Genomic DNA, 14,583 nt, shown 5'->3' with positions numbered 1-14,583 from the left:
AACTAGCTGGATGAGCATTCTCCAAGCTAATATTTCTATGTCTCTATATGTTCAATGAAAGAAGAAAAAGTTTCTGGCCATATTTGAACTTCAGAAGAATAATTTTTAATAAATCTAATTTGTTAAACATTTAATATAAAATAATTATTTACATATATAAATAAATATATATACAGGGTGAGTGTTTTAAAATTTTGTAAAGGTGTTTCTGAATAAAAAAAAACAATGTTTTTATGAATATTTGATCAAAAATGCTTCGTTATCGAAATAATGAAGACAAATAAATTTCAAATGCTAACTGAATTTCAGATCAAATTTTTTCTTTCTACGATGTGTCTGCAGTAAGAATTTAGAATAGTGCTTGTTTATAGCAGCAAACGCTACTACGACCTACTGAAAGATAGAGGAGGGAGGTTTTAATGTAGGCCTTTGTATCTGAATACAGTAAGAGAGACAACATACCTATAATCAAGTCAGTATGCTTGAGACAGTTTAACCGAGCAGTATTAGTATTGATTCATTAATTTATTATAACAGTATAAAAAATGTTTTCATTTAAAGAAGAAATAAAAAAATACCCACTTGAAACTTTTAAGTAAAGTCATTATTTTAAATAAAGTACTTATTCATGTCCGCATTATTTCGATAACGAAGCATTTTTGACTTAGGGCCGGTCTCACCCTCTCCGATTAACTCAATCGATCGATTAAACTATACCTTTGTCTCTTTTCAGCTACGTTCTTAAAAAGAGAAAGATATAGTTTAATCGGCCGATTGAGTTAATCGGAGATGGTGAGACCGGCCCTATATGTTCATAAGAACATTTATTCATATTTTTTATCCAGGAGCACGCTCATGAAGTCGTAAAACATACTTATGACTCACCCTTTATATATATATAATTGTATAATTATATGTATAATATAAAAAAAATATTTCTCTATAATATATTTTTATTCAGGAAATATTACTGTATACATATACTAAGTTTGTGGCGGCAAGAGGACGGATAGGATATTGGCTAGGAACGAAAAATTGGCGCGCCGCGCGTACACTATAGCGTCAGTATCCTAAATACGGTTCGCGCGCGCTATACATCCGCACGCCCACGTTAAACATTCATCCGTTGCGGTCCGTCGCGAGGGAGTTGCGGGTGGAACCTACAAAAAAAAAGAAGATGGAGTCGCGCTGTTCCCGCGCGCTACTTCGAAGTAGAGGAAATGGAAATGCGGCCGGGCAGAATCGGGTGTTTTCTTTGGCCGATCGCCAAATTTACCGGGTTTCGCGAGATCTCGTCCCTTCTTTTTCCCTTTCTTCGCCTTCTCATACGCGCGGCTGCCGAGAAATTTACGTTTACGATTAAACTCGGCCAATGTGAAACAAAGAAACAAACGTATGACTTGAAGAAGGAACGACGAAAATTCCATTTGTTATAATTAAACATTAAAAATCTGCGCGCATAATATAGGAGCTGGTATTGCATTATATTTAAAGATAACTGGCCACCATTATTTATAAACATCTATCAGGCATCAAAAATAAAAATGTCATACAAATGTGTAAATCTTTCTTCGGGATTAAAATTTTATCACGGCATTACGAGACACATTTTAAAGGTTTGTCGTGCCGTATATTATTTACAATGATCGTACGATTTCCGGCTGCCGGAGTTTGTCCTTTCTCGTGTCCGGTTATCGCGCGATAACTCGCGCTCTTTGTTTGCGTTCGCGTGTATTCGATCGATTCGCGCTTTTGTTCTCGGTTTAACTCGCGATTGCTCGATGGACGACCTACTGAAACTAAGAATGAAAATGCCGAGAGTGCAAATGTTCGTTTCGCCTAAATTCGAACGTTGTCGATTATGTCATGCAGAGTGGAAATACTATTGCGTCAATCAGATCAGCAAAATGCTGCACATTGCTAATTGTCATTACAAGATAAATAGATAAATTATCTGTCAATAAAAACTACTGAAATCATCGAGATCTTTGATCTGTATAGAATGAGTTATCGGTAATCTATTTAAAATCGTCCTTAAATCTCGAATACGCACTACTATCTCACGACTTCGCATTCCTGTGTGTAAAAAATTAATGGCTTTCTCGCACCGATCGATAATCCAGCCTACTTCTCGCATATAATTCTTGCTGATGATACGTCACGATCGCCTCTTTTTGTTATGCGATTTTCCGTTGTAACAATTAATTACATTTTTAGCAATTGTTAATTTGTTTTTTTCTATCAAAATATAAAGTTAATTTATTATTATTTATTATTTTTTTAGTTTCTATGTTCTCTTATCATCTATTATCTTCAACGACATCTATAGGTATCGATACCTTTCAACAATATTCGTCGTTCGCGCCCTGAGTGTATTTAAATAAATGGTTTAATATACAAGGTGAGTCGAAAGTATGCTTCAAAACTTTGTGAGCGTATTCTTGGATAAAAAGTATGAACAAATGTTCCTATGAACATTAGACCTGCTTCGTTTTTACCTTAATACTTTTATGCACGGAATAATGAGACCAATCAATTGGCGTAAAGAAAACACATAGTTGCTTTTAAGAAAAAGTACGCAGCTCAAGTTTTGCAAATTACATATTTTTTTAAACAATTATCTGTTTTCTTTAAACCAAATTGATTGGTCTTATTATTCTGTGCATAAAATTATTAAGATAAAATTACCGAAAACTGAATATTTTACAAGATATTTTACATTTTATGCCAAAAAATTGTTAACTTTAAATCTTATGACTTAAAAAGTACTTAAGAGAAAAATACTTTATTATAGTATTTTGAAAAGCTCTCGAGCTAAGCTACAAGAATATGTAATAAAAAATGGGGGTTTCCATTTAAGAAATTAAAGGTGACCTTTACGTGATCTTCAAACGACTTTCCAAGGTCAAATTAATGACATCATCTTATGTCCCCTTCAAAATCACAAAACTTTTGTATGAAACATTTTTCTCTAAAATGCTTTGTTTCCGAGATATAAGTTTGTAACGCTTTAAAAAATTCATCTGTATATATGTAGCTACTAGTTGCAAATTACACACTTTTTCTTACAAACAATAACTATATAATTTCTTTACATATTGATTCCTTTCATTATTTTATGCATAAAAATATGGAGATAAGATCATCGAAAAATGAATATTGTGAGATATTTCATAATTTATGTACTTTTAGTGTCAAATTTAGGTATAAAATATCTCGTAAATTATTCATTTTTTAGCCATCTTACTCTTATAACGTTTTATGCAGAAAATTGCGATTGATTTATATAAAAAAATTATAGTAGTTCTATTTAAAAAAACATAAATAATCTTCAAATGACCTTGAGAAACGCCCTTCAGAAAAAAGTCAGTAGCGTCACCTTTTGTCCCCCTTTGAATCAAACAATTTTTGTTTGAAACATTTTACTGTACAATCAAAAATGAAAAGTTTTTGTAGGTGGTCGATTAAAATTGGACATCTTGTGTATGTGTGTGTAGTTTTTTAAATCGTCATCCTCAAACAACCGTCGTTATTCGCACGCACGCACACATATACATACACGGCACGCGGCCAACAAGTTGCGTGAACGAGATGCATGCACACGCCACGGTGCACGCGCGTGCTGTCTCGTTTTCGAGGGCGAGTACACACGTGGCACCCGGGCGGGTGTATCGTTATCGCGCGCCCGGCTGTCGCGCGCGTTCGTTTCATCGTCAGGGCATCGTTCGTGCATGCACACACATACATATGTAGTATATACGCGCGCGCGTGTGTGGGAATATATCGTCGCGTCAGTGTGGGCGGTCTCTCCCGGTATATTCTCGCGCTCGGCGCAAATATTATTGCGTGCCGGGATAAATTTATTGCCGGCGTTCCGCAGCCGCTCGCAAACGTTCCGCGCTTACGAAGGAGAAAAGCGGGAGTTCGAGACGTGGCAGTGGAAAATGGAGAGAGAGGAAGGGGCGGGGGGGAGTGCAGACGGAAGATAGATCCAAGAGTAGACTGCTCATTTTCGAGGGACACATCCGGCGACCGGTAATACCGATATATATAGCGACATATAATTGTTCCCGTACGGTATCTCGAGTATAAACGATGCTCTCCCTCCCTTCCTTTTCTTCTTCTTCATCCATCGAATATTGCGGAGCGAAAAATTATCTTATGAGAATATCGCGTGAAAATGTTCTATCGAAAAAGGAAGGAAAGATAACTCTGAACTAGTGCAGCTAAAAAGAACAGACCTTAGATTTGTGTCGACTTGTGTCACTAAATGAAAAGCACTCAGTGTTGCCTCTGTGTATGTACGTTGCTGGAAAGCACCCATCATGACATTTCGTGATTGTGTGAAAATTTTATGAAACACCCATCGGCAAGGACGGTATATCGATTAGTACAGCTGACTGCCACCTTTCCTGATTATTCTAATGCCCTGCAGCTAGATTCATCCGGCCACGTCGCCCATATAATCCTGTTTGGTTTTTCTCCTCCTTTTCCCATCCTTCTGACGACGGTCGACTTCGTGATGCGCGTCGACGTATCGCCGCGAGCAGCGAACGTTGTTTACGCGACTAGGTGGCGACCTCTTAAAAATATCGCGTAACCTAACCCCCCTCGCGAGACAGCAACTACCAACTACGCTTTTGGCGAAACACGTATAAAAGTTATGTTCACACGTCATAGTTCGGTAGTTGTAATCTTCCTACAACAACTATTATAATACAATATTCTCTTTTACAATATTATGTAAAAATAAAATAAAGATTTTTTTCTATACTTTAAATACACGTTCGATATATAATACACATTTTTGAAAGTAAAATAGAAGTATATGAGAATGGGATATAATAAATTTTATATTTTCCATCGAAAGCTATAGCGAAGAAGAGTTATACTTGCATTTACAGGTTCAATATGCATATGTGTGTGCACTGTATAATTAATTTAACCCAAAATATCTTTAGGGACTTTCTCTCAACTTAAATTTGTATCAAATTTATGAGAATATATATATACATATGTATATGTATATATAAACTAATGTAGAGGTCTAATTGTGATTCATGTCCAATTAGCCAATACATTTTCGGATTTTATATACCCAAATTGACTAAAATTTTTTGGGTTACTTTAATGCGCAGCTTACACGCATACACACACACACACATGTATCAAACTGATAAAAAACTTATGATGTATAAACTATGCATTAACAATTTTTCTCTCGTGCCTCTTGGTAGTTTATTTAAAAAGAGGAGGGATAAGAATAGACATCACCATCAAATTATTCGCTTCTCTTTTAATCGCCCCGCCTGTCGATAGAAATTCGCTTGACTTTCCCGGAGCGTCATCTCGCCCTTTAATGTAGGCGTTGCGCAGGATCCGGTTAACTCGGCAGCAAAATTCTCGTTGCAAGCTCAGCATGGGGGTGTCACGTCAGCTTGCGGGTGCGGGACGGCGACAGTGTAAGCGACGAGAGGGCGAGGCGACGCCGGCGTTCTGGTCACGAAACCTCCTGAGGGTACACGCGCCTCTGCCACTGAATCCCCACGGAGTCAAGAAACTTTCCTTTCGAGAGGGGGAGCGCGCGGGAGGAATTTCTCGAATAAGCTGCACGCGAAAGTCTTGGATTTCGATTCGACAGACGCGGATTGGCAGATCGCGTGATTAATTGAGAATTTCTGTTTCGACTGAAAACCGGAAGCGGCAAAAGGAACGAAAATAAAAGAAAGTATTCTATCGAGGATTTTAAGGGAATATTAAAATGTGGAAATATTATATATTGTCTCTTTCTTAATAAAATTTTACATAAAAACAAAGAGGGAGAGAGTTACTAATTGATGTCACTCGAGTGGCATTAAAATAAGGATTTGTGATATATTATTTAATTAAACTAACAGTTCAGATTCAGCAAAAGACTGTATTCCGATAGACTGATAAGTATTGACAGTAAAATAAAATTTTTAAATCATTCATATACTTATACGTTCATTTAGTTGTCACATCATATTGATCTGCCAGTTAAAACGGAACGCAACCAAAATATAACAGGAAAAGTTGGAAAAAAATATGTATGCGTGCTCGTGAATAGGAATAAAAGGAAAAAACGACGACATCGATGGGAAAGGTTTGTTTGTCGGAAGTTATAGGTCTCGCATAACTTTCGGGACTTACGCCGCACGGATATACGTCAATTCTCCACGCGCGCGAAAATGAGCGAGCAAAAATCCACATGGTGGTGAACGCGCGACGAAGGGAGGGGATGACGCGCCCTCGTTTCGAGAGAAGCCGAGTGCTCCGTTAAATTATTCGGGGCGCTTTCTGCGCGCGCGCACGCGACGAATGGACCGACGAGACGTTTTAAAGAGTCCCGAGAGAGAGAGAGAGAGAGCCGGCCAGCTATAAATACGCGGGTTAAAGGAAACGGTTAAAATTAGCACCTGCCCGGCATTGCTCGAGACGCGACGGCTCGGTTTACAACGTCCGTTCGCTGCATTTATTCCCGAAAATAAATGTACGGTAAGCACGTGTCGAACGAATCGTCTAGTTAATTGGACATGTCATCCTTAATTCCTTTAATCCCTTTAGACACGAGAAACACATTGTGAGCTTTATAGAAATAATAAGAAAGTACTCCGCACTAACCTTATGCAAAATGATTTTCGCTTAAATCAGCTAGTTTTTTCATATGTTGTAGCTTATGACCTGCTGAACAAAAGATGTAATAGCCCCAAAGCTAAATAATTGACAGTTATTGAGCCAGTCAAACAATTCGCAGAATTTGAGTTTTTCGTGTTTGACTGGCTGTAAATGAGTAACTGTCTATTATTTAGCTTTGAGCTTATTACATTTTTTGTTCAGCAGGTCAAGCTACAAACATATGAGAAAACCAGCAGATTTTATTAAGATTCAATTTTATATAGGATTAGTGCGGAATTTTTGAATTTATATGAAATCTTAGATAAAATGAAATGCCGATAAAATCAGCTGGTTTTCTCATATGTTATAGCTTATGATCTACTGAACAAAAAATGAAAAATAGGCTCAAAACTAAATAATAGACAATTACTGATTTACAATCAGTCAAACATGAAAAACTTGGGCTTTGCGAGCTATTTGACTGGCTATAATTAAGTGAATGTCCATTGTTTAACTTTGAGGCTATTGCATCTTTTGTTCAGCAGGTTATAAGCTACAACATATGAAAAAACCAGTTGATTTAATCAAAATCCATTTCATGTAAGATTAGTGCGGGATACTTTCTTGTGAATGTGTAAAATTAATTACAAAGAAAAAACGAATAATGATGATTTTGAAAGAAAAATGTAATCATCCATTTCTTTTTATAATCGTACTTTGATAGAATGTCTTTACAATTTTAATAGACATTGATGAGGTTCGTTTGCATAATAATTTTTTTAACATTGAAAATAATAGCGTGAGTTAACATATATTATTACAAACCTGAGATAATATAATAAGTGCAGTTTCGTCTTTCCCTCTCTCTCGCATATTGAAGTGTCTATATTACTTCTTGGTAATGAATTAACTCAAAGTGATAAAATCGATGATGAAACACGAGAGCACACATTTGACGCTTTTCAATTGAAACTTCACGGCGTAATGTCGCGCGCGGTTATAATTTTTCATGAAGCCGGTAAACGAAATTATTAGCCCGGTGACGATCCCGCTCGCGTTTCGGTCATCGATGTAATTTTCAACGTGGCCGGGAAATTGTTGGGGATATTTTCCATGCGTATGCCGATATAATTGAGTCCATAATTGCCAGCGAGAGTCGGAATCCACGTTTTTTTACGCTTTATCGCGCAATGTTCGGCCAACAACGCTAACCTATAACCAACAGCATTCGATAGTGTTAAGGAAATCAAATGCGGATGAAATAAAAATACGTTTGGTATTTATATCATTTTATAGATAGAGAGAAACATATTAAAGAAAAAAGATGAAATATTGTATAAATAAGAAATATCGAATAAAAAAACGCAAAACTCTTTACGACATCTAGTCTCAAAAAACCCAAATTGTGGTTGAGCTAATTTAACCTAACTCGAAACTTATCCTTTTGCCATTTCAGGCCGAACAGTTCTCGAGGAACTTCTGACCCCCCTCGTCCCTGATACTGTCAGTCGAAAACACGCAGCTAGTCGGATCATTACTCCCGGTGTCTCCAAACTCCTCAGCGGGAATACTCATGTCTGAACACTCTCTCTCTCTCTCTCTCTCTCTCTCTCTCTCTCTCTCTCTCTCTCTCTCTCCTCAGGATCTCATCCCTCGAGAGACTTCTAGCGAGAGGAAGGAAGAAGACGAGGAAGACGTGCAGGGTGCAGCCGGGAGCTCCGCAGGAGCACGCCACCGCTACTTTACGATCAGGAGAGCGTGCAGCCAGTCAGGTACCCTGCCACACCATGGAATATTGATATGTAAATATAGTAGCCACGGTAGCGACGGCGACGGTGACGGCGGTGGCGGTGGCGGCCTTGCAGCAGCGGTTAGAGGGGCGCTAGCAGGTTAACGAGCGGCTTGCAGAGTGGCGCGGTCGAAGGGTAGTAGTAGGGGGTAGCGCGCGTGGGTAGCCGGGTGATTGGGATGGGATGGTTAGCTCCGGCTGGCTCGAGGGGACGACGGCGGTGGCGAGGCGCGACGGGGTGCGGCGGGGGAAGGACAGGCGTGGATGAAACGCGGGACAAGGGGAAGGGGTGAGGACGAGTTTGGGGTTGGAAGGCGCGGGCGTGCAGAGAGGAAGGGCGAAGGGGGAGAGACGGTCGGGTCGCTGCCGGCAGTATAACAGAGACGGCCGGGCGTGCCGCGGAGCGTGCCACCAAAGGGGATGAGAATTTTCCAGCCGCGGCGAAAGTACTGTCCGCGCGGCGCCCGCGCAAAAAATCCCTGGAAAATCATCGGCGGAATGCAGACACGTTTGAATTTAACGGCGCGATTCCTGAGATTCGACGGCGTCTTATCAGAGATACGATTTTTTTTCTAGACACGTCCATCACCCCGCGAGATCGAATCTAGAGGCGATAGAGCGGACAATTGCATGTCGGCGGTGTATAGGGACATGCCCTGCGGGACACGGCGGTGGAACGGGGTGGTTGGAACGGGCCGCGGAAACACGGAGAGGGCGGGAACACGCCGGCCGAGCGAGGATCGGCGAGACGGGGTGGGACGAGTGAGGCTGCTGGAGGGTGACTACGGCTTTCTGTACGTGCTTGTCTCTCTCTCTCTCTCTCTCTCTCTCTCTCTCTCTCTCTCTCTCTCTCTGTGTGTGTGTGTGTGTGTGTGTGTGTGTGTGTGTGTGTGTGTGTGTGTGTGTGTGTGTGTGTGTGTGTGTGTACGTATACGTGCGAGAGTGCAAGCTGCGGGCGAGAGCGAGCACGTACGAGAGCACGGAGAGTCGAAGAGTATCTTCTATAGATGAGGAGGAAGGGGATGGTCGGTCGAGGGCTGAGTTCAACGTCAAAGTTCTCTCTCTCTCTCTCTCTCTCTCTCTCTCTCTCTCTCTCTCTCTCTCTCTCTCTCTCTCTCTCTCTCTCTCTCTTTCTCTTTTTATATGTATATATCTATTCTTTTTTTTTCTTTCTTTTACTTCTACAATTTTTCCACTACCTCTCATTTTTTTCTTCTTGCCTTCGTCGCTGCCCGCAGCTATCTCCGTTGCCACCTTTGTTTTCGCATGAAACGCATCGGGGATTTTTGACGGAAGCGACGAGGAAGAGGGATGATGATCACGCGAGGTTCGAAAGATGCTCTCAAGTTTATGCGACTCGGTCGCGGCGATGAAAAGACGCTTTGTTACGTCTGTCGCTAATAGAAGAGCAACGTTCGTTCACAGGCTGTCTCTTGAATGAACGGTATGTGTTTTTTTTGTTTCCTAGCATCTGCACCTTACGCTAGCGGTCCGACATTCTGAATTTCGTATTTTTTCGATTATTTCGATTTATTAATAAAAAAATGAAATATATTTATAACGCATTGTTATATCTATGACTAAAATACATCGTACGAAATTAAACAAAAAACACACACACACAGTTCTGAATGACAGAATAAATTTTTTACGCTTGACAAATTTCTTTTTTTTTTTACTTATGTCTATACTAAAGTCGCAAAAAATGCATTAGTTTTCGAAGTATATAAAGAATGAAGTAAGAATAAAAATCTATATGCCTTGGTTAAAAAATTTATTCAAATATTTCGCGCACACGTCCATGTGTATGAGACTTTATGCAGGAATGCTAGATAAGAACTAATTTTTGTTTTGAAGTTGATTATAGCTGTAGTTTATAAATTATACCAACAAGCCATGAAAATGTGTTTTTATGAAATATCAATATACAGTATGATTCAGAACGAAAGTAAAAAAAAACTTTGGGGGTGCAATGCATTTAAGCTCAAGGAGCACATTTTGAGCATTATAAATAATATTTACATTTTCTCTTGTTTTGTTTTGATTCTTAAGATCACTTCCTACGAATCATGTGATTTTACTGTGAAAGGAACAAAATTTTGAAACATTTGTAACCACGTAAATATTGAAGATAAGAAATTTATGTTCATATAACATTTCTTATTCAAAATGATCTCCCAAACAATCTGTCAAATTTTTTACACTTATTCTAAATCACCCTGTATAATAATCGTATTGAATGCAGAAGGTTTTATCTTTGAGAATTATAATAATAAACATGAATCAATTGAATATCAACTCATCATAAGATATCTTCGATGCTTCATTAGCAATCATTGTACTCACTTTCATATCCTTCCAGCATCCCTCATGCATCTCTCTCTCTCTCTCTCTCTCTCTCTCTCTCTCTCTCTCTCTCTCTCTCTCTCTCTCTCTCTCTCTCTCTCTCTCTCTCTCTCTCTCTCTCTCTCTCTCTCTCTCTCTCTCTCTCTCTCTCTCTCTCTCTCTCTCTCTCTCTCTCTCTCTCTCTCTCTCTCTCTCTCCCTCCCTCCCTCCCTCCTCTCCTCTCTCCCTCCTCTCCTCTCTCCCTCCTTCCCTCCCCCTCCCCCTCCCTCACTCCCTCCCTTTGACTAGTCTCATCTCAATTTTCAATTCTTATCGTATAGGCGGTCACAATTATACTTACCGGCAATATTGGTTGAGTTTGCATCAGCATTTCATACAGTTGCACGTGGGTCGTAAACAAAACGCACGCGATTCTGAACATTGCGAGAAGTAGCGTATCAAAAATATCTTGTTTTAATAGCGCGTGTACCAAAAAATTCACGAAAATTTATTGCATTAATTTAATTCTCGCTAGGCGGAACACTAGTGCCCAATTGACACAATGAAAATTAGCAATTAGCAAATTATGGCACGTAATCATGTTCTAAAATTACTGTCAAAGTTTCTCTGTTTTAGTCTGAGAACTATAAAATACATATATCTAAAGAAAATGATAAAGAAAGTCAATTTTTACACATCGCCTCTAATTCATCAAGATTAACATCACATATTCTCAAATTTTTTAAAATTCCAAAACAATAAAATTTATTTAAATAAAACTGATTAAAGAATCAGATTAAAAAATTGATTTTTTTAAAAATAAAAGTATACCTGAAAAGTATACAATAATATTATTTTGTATATCGATTATTTTCTTTTTAATTCATCTAATTATCTATTTAACTAACAAATATGGAATCCTACTGGATCACTTGGATAATAATCTTTCGTTTTTTTTCTCAACGTTTTTCTTTTCATAAGTGATCTATTTATCAAATTATTCAACCTTGGTGTATTGGTATTGTCATATGATCGTGTTATAAATCTACTTTGACACATATGTACTGTCTTTCTCTCTCTCCTCTCTCTCTCGTATAGTCACGATAATCTATTAAACATATTTTAAGGTTTTATGTTATCCTTGTTGTCGCGCTGTGAAAAATATATCAATGTCCCGTACTTTAATCAGTTATCAAGGAATTTATTTTTGGAGCAATTTATTTTGAAGTATTGCAATGAAATACGTGCGAACTAAGAATATATCGAATATAGACATGACTTTCGCTATAATTGGTGTGATATTTGTATCTATTGATATATATATACCATCTTCTCTTTCTCACTCACTCTCTCTCCATTTCTCAATAACTATCATTTTTTTAAATTTTCTTGCAAAAAATATCAGTAATATATTTATTAAAATATTTTAATTCATGAAAAAAAGATCGATAACTTATCTTAAATAATTTATCTCGGATCTTGATAAATGATTTTTTAAACTAATATGTGGTCCAATAAGATTCTCCATCCTTATTCAAGCTCGTTTTTCTTCCGTCGCCAGGGTTGTCAATGACGAAGACCTTATCTGTGCCTCGCAACGCCAGCGGGGCTTTTTACGATTGGTTCGATCGTTAAGCGTGACCGTACCCGCCGCCATAAAGCTGCTGTCAATCGTCGTGAAGCCAAGCGAAGGAGAGTATCGTGCGAATCGACTCGGCAAAATATAAAAAGTGTCCCTTATATTGCACTTAAAAAGCTTGCCTTCGAACACTTTTCAAACAAAATTTAGTTCTAAAACAAATCTTCTTTTTTTATAAATTCATTATTTTATTATTTATTATTCTTTTGATTAATATATAGATTTAGTTCGCAATATTCATGAAAAAAAAAAAATAATAATGAACATGGCGTGGTTAAAGAACTTCACCCGTGGTTAAAGAATATAATTTTATAGATAATAATGGTAGTAAAAAAAAAAAATAGTTTTGGATCTGCAAACCCCCGCTGGAAGTAGTTCTGATCTCCTAAAGATGTCATTTATTCGTTTGATGGCTCATTATTAGAGCTGTCCAAGATAACAAATACATACGTCATTACAGCGCTCAGAAAGTATTTGTATACTTTTTGAAAGGTATTTAGCATATTCTAGATACCGAATAACCGATATGATATGGGAACAACAGCCTACGATACAAGCACCATTTTTACGTTCAAGACACCCCTCCACGAGGTAAATACCTTGGACGTAAAAAGAAATCTTTAGGAAAGGATAAATACAAAAACAAGAATTCTGGAAGTCATGTTACACTATAAAATAAAAAATCACCAGTTTATTTCAAGCGTGAAAGCATCGTGTAAACATAGATAACAAAATGAATACACTTTATACACCAACATTGATGACGTCCTAACATTGACCGGCGGATGTTTTGGACATTGGCAAAATAAATTTTCAATCCTCTCATGATGTCCTACAATTTGGTATATGTCTCATCTCTGGGTTCGGGGCGCCCAGAAACCCCTATAAAAATTGTTTATCCAAAGAAAAAAATCTGTTCTATATTCTTTGAAGTATAAAAAGCTGACTTCGAATCCTTTACAAACAAAATTATTTATTTAAAAACAAGAATATCTAAAAAAAGTTCTCCCTTTTTTATAAATTTATTATATTTTATTATTTATATATATTTTTATGTTAATATATAGACTTGGTTCGCAATATTTATGAGAAAAAATGTCAAGAAACAATGGCAAACAGAGCATGGTTAAATTTGTCCGAAGAAAAAATCTGTTCTAGATACTTTCGAGTATAAAACACGCTCCTACCGTCTTCTTTATATTTTTCCTCGCCCTTTCACCCTTCTCTTTCTTCTTCTTCTTCTATAATACTACAGTCCAATCCGAGATACCTCTATCTTCAAAAGACCGTCTTACCAAGAGAATTCTTCGGTTGACTCTTCAGTTGAGAGTCGAAAGCGTTATCGCGGCTGCTTGAATTCGGGGAACTGCGCATTCGCCGCCCGAGATTGCTGCTGCTTCTCCGCTGCTTCAGGTGGTTAAAGGGTTGGATATATATCGCACGCGATGGTGAAAAGCCGAGGACGGGTTAGGTGGAAAGGGTAGGAGGCAGCTGGAGTACCGCCGTGGGGTTTCCGTTTATAGGCGTCGCGACGCTGGGCGACGAATAGAGAGGGTAGGTCGACGAGTTCTACACTAGCTGGTGAGGTAATCATCCCGGTCGGTTACGATGCTGTTAAACGTCGCTCCGTAAAGACCTGTCTCCTTGCTGCTCTCTCTCTCTCCCCTCGCATCAATATACCTGCTTCCATAGAAAGATTCCTGATCCTTCGTCAGTTTAATCCCTTCGCCATCGTCCTTTCGACTTACCAGCGTGTTGCGCCAATTTCTTCAAAAATTAATTATTTCTTCTTCTTTTTGAAATAATTTATAAACTTGATTTTTAGTAAATTTTTTCGGAAGTTTTTTAAAGCATGAAATTGTCTTCTAATGATTTTTTGTTCGAAAAAAATGAATGGATTCACATTGCGTGCGAATGATTCGATTTGTGCATAATTTCAGATTATAGTTGAATTAATATCTTTTTTTCGAAATAAAAAATATAAGTCCTTTGTCAAAGTTTTCTTTAAAAAATTCTAAGTTTTAGCATATAAATTGTAAATCAAAGTTTAACAATATTATATATGTGTACATTTATTATGAGGCTCATTTAATAAGTAAATAGACAAATGATTATTATTTTAATACAATTTATTAAATGAATCTAACAATTTATCTATTTTTCGACCTAATCCCCTAATATAATTATATACTTG

The 14,583-nt window shown here is 37.9% G+C and overlaps 1 long non-coding RNA gene across 2 annotated transcripts; it reads left to right on the top strand.

Moving 5' to 3' along the window:
- Positions 1–3,718: 3,718 nt before the first annotated feature.
- LOC145946149 (uncharacterized) lies at positions 3,719–14,146 on the top strand. 2 transcript variants are annotated; one of them, XR_014426996.1, is made up of 4 exons: positions 3,719–4,035; positions 8,279–8,408; positions 9,002–9,219; positions 12,312–14,146. It is a non-coding gene; the product is annotated as an uncharacterized LOC145946149 (long non-coding RNA). The 2 variants fall into 2 exon arrangements; XR_014426997.1 differs by lacking the exon at positions 9,002–9,219 and having other exon boundaries at positions 3,723–4,035.
- Positions 14,147–14,583: the final 437 nt, after the last annotated feature.

The sequence above is a fragment of the Prenolepis imparis genome, unplaced genomic scaffold, assembly GCF_030444845.1.
Source record: "Prenolepis imparis isolate NDT839.2.m4 unplaced genomic scaffold, iyPreImpa1.0 SCAF_15, whole genome shotgun sequence".
Taxonomy (NCBI): Eukaryota; Metazoa; Arthropoda; class Insecta; order Hymenoptera; family Formicidae; genus Prenolepis; species Prenolepis imparis.
The sequence above is the reverse complement of the archived record's forward strand: the minus strand, read 5'-3'. Positions and strand labels throughout refer to the sequence as shown.